General features: G+C 42.8%; 1 long non-coding RNA gene across 1 annotated transcript in view; it reads right to left on the reverse strand.

Moving 5' to 3' along the window:
- Positions 1–966: 966 nt before the first annotated feature.
- Positions 967–7,850, reverse strand: part of LOC116394363 (uncharacterized) — a 7,449-nt gene continuing 565 nt past the window's right edge. Inside the window, exons 1-2 of the long non-coding RNA XR_004213452.1 lie at positions 4,523–7,850; positions 967–1,083 (exon numbers count right to left, since the gene is read on the reverse strand). The exon at positions 4,523–7,850 is cut by the window's right edge and continues 565 nt beyond it. This is a non-coding gene — a long non-coding RNA (uncharacterized LOC116394363). The remainder of the gene's footprint in view (positions 1,084–4,522) is intronic.

Consider the following 7,850-nt stretch of genomic DNA (forward strand, 5'->3'; position numbering starts at 1 on the left):
GACATTGCAAGAGGCCATGGATTTGTCATGCTGCTCATCATGTCAGTCACAAATGCATAGATATTTGAACACTTTTACAGGAAGTTTACTTGGCAAGTAGATGCCATCTACTTTCTCAATTGCCACTCTTCTTTAAACTTGCAATAACTTTATATATATATATCAACTTTTAAGTTGACACGGTGAAATTGTTGGCGAACAAAATCCAGCAGTTACAGAGTAACATTATAATTCATTTGGAATCATGTTATTGTGCACCTTATGAATCTAATATTCACTCTTATTTTACCTCTGTTTTGTTCTCAAACAACAACTCCTGAGGGAAGTATCTGGCCCTTAAGCTGCTAAAAGCTCCTCAGCTAGTCTCAAACTGTGTCTGACTGCCGTTTGGTGCTGCTACAGTGGGTTTTCAGAGCTTTTTTGCTGTCTGATGTGGTCGAATACAACGCTGTGAGAGCAGTGAGACTGAACCAAAACAGTAAAGCTGCAGGCCAGACAGATACACAATGAGCTAAAGCTCTGTAAAGCTACGGGGCGCTGCAGAGGTAATAATTCTCTGTAGGTTCAACCCCTTTCACATAAAAAAAAAACATTGATTACAGCCCTTTAAAAACATTGATATGGTCACATTTTGAGCCATCTTAGCCCATAGTGACACAACTGTTGATTGTGACAATCCCAACTTTTCTCCAATGTTGCGTCAAGCTCCACCATCTGCACTGCAACAAAAGGCCAAGAGATGGGCGAGTGTGTCCGGGCAGAGAGGCCGTGCATCAGCAACGGCAGGAGAGAATGGAGCCGAGCAGCCAGGCAGGGCTGCTGACACCACCACCACCACCACCAACACCACCAACCTCAACAACAACGGCCTCATTGATGGGGCAGACAAACGGCTGGCACTGAGCACACAGCATACGTGTGCACACTTAGACGCACACACGCGCGACACGCACACAAAACACTTGCCTCATACCAGCCTCAGCACCAGGCTCCTGCTCCCTCTCGGTCCCGAAGTCTTCGTCTTCCCGCTGTGTTTGTTCTCCCTGAGTTGGTCTTCTTGCTCTGAATCCTAGACGTCAGATTCTGTGGGAAAGGACAGAAAAGAGAGATGTTAGAAGGAGACAAGGGGAAGGGGAAAAGAGGGAGTCTGTGTGAGCTCTGGTTTACATGTGTCGTGGGCAGCTCTGAATATGCGTTCAGGCATTTCTGGAGCTGTTCTTTGGCCCACTCAGCATTCCTCTCCTCCACCGTTTCCCTCATCTGTCCTGTGCGTTTTGATGCCTTAGACTCTACGCCTTGATCATAGTTTCCTCTGTGGTCAAAGCAAAGTATGTTGAGTATTAGTTGAACCGTTTCATGCTAGTGGTGCCCAAAACACAAGGGCAAACACTGCGCGGGGAAGGATGCTGACTCAATATCACTTTGAGAAAGGCTGCGTTAGAGCAACATACGGCGTGTAGGAGATCCTTAGAACTTGTGAGATGAATGTGGTTACGTAAATTACAGATTTACATTAGTTTGATCCAGATTTGGACCTTAGAAATGTTCATTTGTTAAACATCACCATCTAGAAGAGCCTAAATCATACAATTTAACGCAAGACAATTTGAATTTTAGAGATGAAAAAAGGCTTCAGGGCATCATTGATCTTTCAAGCCGTATGCAGATCTAATATTTTCCCTGCTGACGAATGTATGTGGGCAGGGAGCACAAGCATGGCTTCACTCAGATGTCCACCTAGTTTACATATAAGAGTAACAAAGGCAACTTTTCTTTGCAAGTGGCACTTTTTTTTTTTCCCCACTCACATTGTTACATGTTCGGGTGAGTCACTGTGTCCAAAAGCCTTCAGGCCACCGGCCAAGTGATGGCATCGACTGAGCCATGGATAACCTCAAGGGAATCCCTCCGTAAACAAGAGCTGAAGAGGAGAACGCTGCACTGAAGCTCTGGAGCCGAGTTCAAACAAATACGCGGCATGCCATACCGCCCCTACACACACATGCAACATAAGGCAAGCCAACACACTCCTCAGTGTGGGGTGTGCAGTTATGTGACCTTCCTCTGCATCCTGTATGTGCTGTTTGTAAGCTCGGCCTGCTCCATTGTCCTGCTGGGACTGTAGTCATTGTAGAGAGAATATGTGAACATGAAATGTACGAGAGCAGACTGAGTAAGTGTCCAGTTAAACAAACAGTTTGTCTCTGTCACACAGAAAGAAGCAAAACGGACAACATTATCTGCCAGTGCAGAATGTCTTCTTCTAATATCTAAACCTCAACATGATCACTTATTCCACATCACGCTTCAGGGATACAGACGCTATCTGAACAATCAGCTCTGCTAAATCAGGCCGTGACACCTTTTATGAGTCATTTTACATTATTGAGATTGCTCACGCAAACCAAAAGGCTCACACAAACAATCGCCTGTGCCAAGAAGAACATTTTCATTGTGAATATCTTCTGCGGCCCGTGTACAAGAGCTTCGCCGAGGCTCTTGGACACGGGGGGGAAAAAGAATGGGAACCTTGTATGCAGAACACTGCCCATTGTGCGAGGCAGCAAGTGGAGGAATTTTTTTTTTCCGGAACAGGCCCGCTCACAGCTTGCGCTTTGCTTTTTGCCTGTGACGTGCGTTGGTCCACCACAAGCTAAGGCCCCCACTAAAATACTCGGAGGAGCAGATGGTCTTAAAACATGGCTGCTCCCCCTCCCACACATGGTGCGCTGAGCTGTGATGAGCACAGCGCACCGCACACACTCATGCACGCAAGATACAAACATAAACACGGAGATATGCCAATATTCAGTCACACAGTCTGTCCAAGGTACTGCAGAAGGGTGCTGGCATAAATAAAAGATTCAGGCTGGACTTTGAGGTCATCAAAGGAAATAAAACCAACCTGCTTGCCTCTTAAAGTAGATGCTTTGAAGTGTTAGATGCATTAAGTACTTCTATTTTACTTTTCATGCCCATAATGTATGTGGTTCTTTTATTATCCTTCAAGTCCTACAAGGAAACGATGATGCAGGTGTTAGTTTACACAAGAGTGTGAAACCACAGAAGATGGCTTGATGGATGTCAAGAGTGTTTTTCTTGCTATTTCTTGGTGTGTTTCACTCCCTGCCTACAAATTAGTGCTGATGTTACATATTTGCTACATTTTACTTTCTGTTTGGTTTGCAGTGCAACTTAGCATGCTTTTTTTTTCTATTTCTATTTCCTACAGAGACAGATCACACTTTAGGAGTATTTCACCAGGATGACAACAGAGTAATCTTCAGTTGGCAGATCACCAACATGTCGAGAGACCAGGAGCACCAATAGCTGATTTCAATCTTTTCTACCTGGCAAACCAAGTGACTCTGGCAATCCCCGGCCCAGTGGGCAGATGGTGAGCCACAGGCCCCCTCTCTCATTAGAGCGCTCTCCCTTCCGCTCTGAACAAAAGGGGGCGACAAACAGAGCAGTCACCTGTTCGGCCACACAGACAGAGAAAAGTGTGGCCCCATCCCAACGATCACTAAAACCCAATCCTCTTGACTCGATGTCCAAAAGTGGGACAGCAACAAATGCCCCAAATCCAACAGAAAGTCTAATTGGCAGGAGAAACTTGATGCACACGTCCATCGATTTTTATAAAATACATTAAACGGCCTAAAGTTGAAGCTATAATTAAAGGTCAAAATCTGTGACTCAAATGTGATGGGATTCAGCCTGTCCTGGAGGGATTATGCTTTTTGGCATTTGGTCTTATTAAAAATTCAACAATTAGGCCATAATTAAGAATTAAAATTACACTGCTCCACTACCACTCAGATGATTATCTTGTTTCCCTTTTTGAAACAGCACCATCACTTGTTGTCTCTGTAAACCTTCTATTTTGTAGATGCAGTGGAAAAACTGTCATTAAAGAAAACATATCTTCCACTCATTTTCATAATGCAGTCCACTGCTGTTAAATCACTTGTAAAACTGTTTTGGTTGGCTGCGTAATCAGAGGCTCTTCTACCTGGCATCAGATGTTTGGATGTGGTAAGACGCTCTGGTAATTACAGGAACGGATCATCGCTAATGGCACAGGCAGCGAAATCTGTCCAGTAATGATTGGCTGGGCTTTTAGCAGCCCCCGCCAACAACGTACACACACACACACACACACACACAGAGAGAAAACACACTGTCTCACTCATGTGTCCACGCTTACACATCATCACAAAACACGTTCGCTCATGCACGCATTCATTAAGTCACACACACACACACACACTCATTACCTAACTCAGTCTAACTTGTGACTCATCCACATCTATGAACAGTCACGCAAACAAGCACACACTCAGCCTGACTGTAGGTGTTTGACCCTAAAGAACAAAAATAACAAAATGATATAGATAGATGTTGATAAATGGAAGTTATACTCATTCACCCTCCCCTATCCCTTCCTCTTACTAAAACATCTCCAATTCCAAAAGCTCAAATAAAAACAAACAAATCAGAATTCACTGCAGCTGCTCACCTGTGTAGGTGACCGTGGCCGACCTCCAAGCGTTCAGCAGTTCCTGTTTGAGCAGTTCCAGCAGCCTTCCCTCTGACACTCACACGCAAAGCGTCACACCAGCCCGTTACCAGCAAGACCTCTCGCCACTCTCTGTACCAAGCCCCAACGGTGGAGAATAAACTGCCCGTCCCACCACCACCTCCTCTGCCACCACCATCATCACCATCACCCCTCCCATATGAAAATCGGTCCTTCAGTGTAGCAGCATTGTTCTAAAGCTTCGCCCCGAGGCTCAGCCATTCATAAATACACAGGGGGCCACAAAGGGCCACACTGTTACTAGCTCGCCCCAGCAAATATGGGTGAGGCTTTGAGCTCCGTGGCCTTTCTATCCAACACGGCCAGTTGCTGTACGCTGGATGGAACTGAGCATATTTGATAATCTTTGGACTGATGGAGAGCACATCCACATTTTGAGGTCATTGTAACAAAAGACAGGAAGTGAGTTTGAGAGGGGCCAATGCAGATGATGAGGGAAAGTAGTAAGGAGTCTAAAGACGCTTCAGAGGCGAGAGAAACTAAAGAACAATAATAATATAATAATGTGTTTTTTGCATGTTTTACCCCTGTGACCACAATCTGCTTTTCAGAGCATGACAAAGTGGTTAGTATTATTTTCATGTGTTTTCCAACGATCTCACTACCAAAGAAAAATCAACTTGCAGATACTTAACTCGCTTTTATAATTGTTAAAGCCACATACAGCAATTTAAAGTGTAGCTCGCCCTTAAAGATCTAAAATACATTACTATAGATGATGAGAAAATGTATCTCTGCAAGTCGATCGATAAACCTGGAGGCTAGTAAAAACATACTCTAATATGGTTCTCTACACAAAGTCGTACTTAGCGGCTCCAACACTAGTTCTTTAACTAAGTACAGTAGCTTGCTAACTCATAGTTAACTGTTGCTTGCTAACAGCTGACTAATCCCATCATCATTTTAGTTATCAACTGCACCCCATAGACACAGAGTGCTACAACAACTCTTTGACATGCTGACATCTAACATGTTTAGATAGCTACAGGCATTTTGTTAGCGTTTCAGCCCCTGGCTGCATATTGTGACGTTGATAGTTTTCCCCCGCCGGTGGACATGGTTTTCAGAGTATGACTTCAGAAAAGTTACATAACCGACTGAAAAACACCACCTAATTAAAGAGCATCACTTCTCGTTTGTTTCAAGACAGTTGTTTGGTTGCATGAGGATTAAAAATACGATGTATCGACACTAAATCCATTAAATTTGTATTTAATTACATTGATTGACAGATTTTGAGCTGATGTGAGGCGTCCATGTTGTTTGGCACATTTGTATTATCAGTTATATCTGAGGTCTCAGGAAAACGAAAGCTCCCCAGTCATAATTATAACTTAGATGTTGACGTGAACAGTATTTACAAGTTGGAAAAGCATAAATCTGATATGACATGAACGCTGCATTAGTGCTTATGTAACTGTAATTATCATTCGGAGATGTGATTTCTTGTTTTAGAAAGAAATCATTGTCTTTGTTCTTTGAGAAAACCACAATTATTATTTCAGATGAGTACAAATCTACTTAAATAGACTAAAAGTAAATGTTTTGTCTTGAAGATCCATTTGCGCTAATATTACTGGGCTCCACGATAAAGCTGGAGGTTGTGTGTACAAACATCTCCACTTGCCTCTGTGATCGAAGCCACGACTGACCCCTCCTTGATGTCCTTCGATTGAACCACACAGTGAACTAAGGTCACCCTGAAGCTGCTTTTAAAAACATCCATTTGGGTTTTCCACAGTAATAGTTCCACTTTGCAACCGGTAGATCACCATAACTTTATCTAAGTTATGATATTGTGATTTTTGTACTGGTGAGTTTCCCCCTAAAGCCTATTTTAAAGTTCTATTTACAACTTCGCCACATTCTCGTTAGGTTGTTTTAAAGCAATCATACATCAAATTGGGGAATATGCTTGTAACCGATAAACCTGCGGTTTATCTCAGGTTTAACTCATTTAACTCATTCCTGCGATTACCATAAATAAAAACACATTACTAAGCCTATACGTAGCATTTAGAGTATTCAAACAGTTGCATGGTGCTGTGACCGTGTCATGAAACCCCAAGACTTTTTAACGCACCCCCTCCCTCCTCCTGACACAGTAGCCATTGTCTCCCGAGGCCTTCTGGGACAGAACAGCTCAGCTCGAGCCTGACACTGAACAACACTGGGAAGTCGATGCGCAGATAATTGTCTTTTAATCACAACAATCCCCTTTTCTCTGGCCTTGCTCATTTGTTTCTGTCTCTTGTTCAACCTTTCTGTCTTGGTTGTAACTCTTGTGGCTTTATGCAAGTTTCGAATCATCGAGCTTTTGTGATGGAAGCGGGCCAGGAACTAGGAGTGATGGGTCCCATGAATTTTTTGAGCAACATTTCACAGAGCTTGTCCAGTTATGTTTGAAGCACCTGAGAAATATTGCAAAAATGATTTTAACTTGTAGAGATGTAGATACTCTTGTACATGCTTTTATCTCCTCATGCCTCGATTACTGGTAGTCAGTAATTCAATTAATTCTCTCCATAAGAGGCACATTGTACCTTGTTTTGATAAGTGCTCTATAAATAAAGTGTATTATATACAAGAGGAGTAAACTATTAAATCCATCATACCTTAAACATTAATTAACTCAATTATCAAGCCTGTCGCTGATTGAATATGTCGTTTGATAATATTAATTGCCTGATATAACCAAACTTCCAACTGTTTGGTGGCGGGAGGGCATTGGAAATAGATCATAAATAAATACAGTGCTGGAAATTGACTTGCTGTCGGAATATTTCAAACAAGGCGGAACTCAGTAATTACATGTCGACTTGCTGGGAATAACGTTTGATTGACTCACTAAATTAAAGGAAATTAATAGATTTGTCTTGTGGCGGATTACAAACAACAAAAGATAGAAATTAGTTAAGATAGATGTTTGTTCAGTTCAGTTCCCCCCCGAGTAAATCCTCTTCTCAAACAAACGAATAAATAACAAATAAGGGCTGTCTCAAAAAAGTGGAGTTGCAAACCTTTTGTCCAAAAGTTGAGTCCAAAATCATCAACTTTGTGACTCAAGTCCGACTCGAGTCCAAGTCATGTGACTCTAAACCACACCTCTGCATAATACAGGTAAACTAAAAGTAACACTGCACAACACTGGAATTGGCCCTGAAGCTATTTTCAACCACTGGTCCGGGGCCCACTGGCGGGGCCAAATGGTTGGATTAAAATGAAAACATGATTTCTGCGGGTTGAG

The sequence above is a fragment of the Anarrhichthys ocellatus genome, unplaced genomic scaffold, assembly GCF_004355925.1.
Source record: "Anarrhichthys ocellatus isolate YVR2014 unplaced genomic scaffold, GSC_Weel_1.0 scaffold39, whole genome shotgun sequence".
NCBI lineage: Eukaryota > Metazoa > Chordata > Actinopteri > Perciformes > Anarhichadidae > Anarrhichthys > Anarrhichthys ocellatus.